General features: G+C 27.1%; 1 protein-coding gene across 1 annotated transcript in view; it reads right to left on the bottom strand.

The window, feature by feature from the left end:
• The window catches only part of LOC110029698 (O-acyltransferase WSD1-like), a 7,117-nt gene that overhangs the window by 4,900 nt on the left and 1,811 nt on the right, over positions 1–406 (bottom strand). The window lies entirely within an intron of this gene.

Genomic DNA, 406 nt, shown 5'->3' with positions numbered 1-406 from the left:
AGAAAGATATATATATAGATTCAAATTTAGATTTCAAAACATGTAACATGCTAATTTCATGCAATGGAAAACATAATCATAAACAGTCTTAAATATTTCTAAAAATATATATATTTTTTGGCATAATAATAATTGATCCCATCCATGTGTGCTCGCTTATGTGAATTTGATTAGCATTTATTAGTTTGGAAGAATAAAATAAGAGCAATCTATGCGTAAGGGTTAGGTATAAGTCATCGTTAAGTTGATATAATAAATATGCATATGATAATTGATAGATCATTAAATGTTCATCAATTAGTACTCTTAATGACGATAAGATGATACAAGACTTTTTGATTTTATAGTTGGGACTTTAAATTCATTGTCCGCACCCACTCCGGGATGTCTGCATATATATATATAT

Source organism: Phalaenopsis equestris, unplaced genomic scaffold, assembly GCF_001263595.1.
Source record: "Phalaenopsis equestris unplaced genomic scaffold, ASM126359v1 Scaffold000600, whole genome shotgun sequence".
Classification (NCBI taxonomy): Eukaryota; Viridiplantae; Streptophyta; class Magnoliopsida; order Asparagales; family Orchidaceae; genus Phalaenopsis; species Phalaenopsis equestris.
This window is presented reverse-complemented; position numbering and strand designations above follow the sequence as displayed.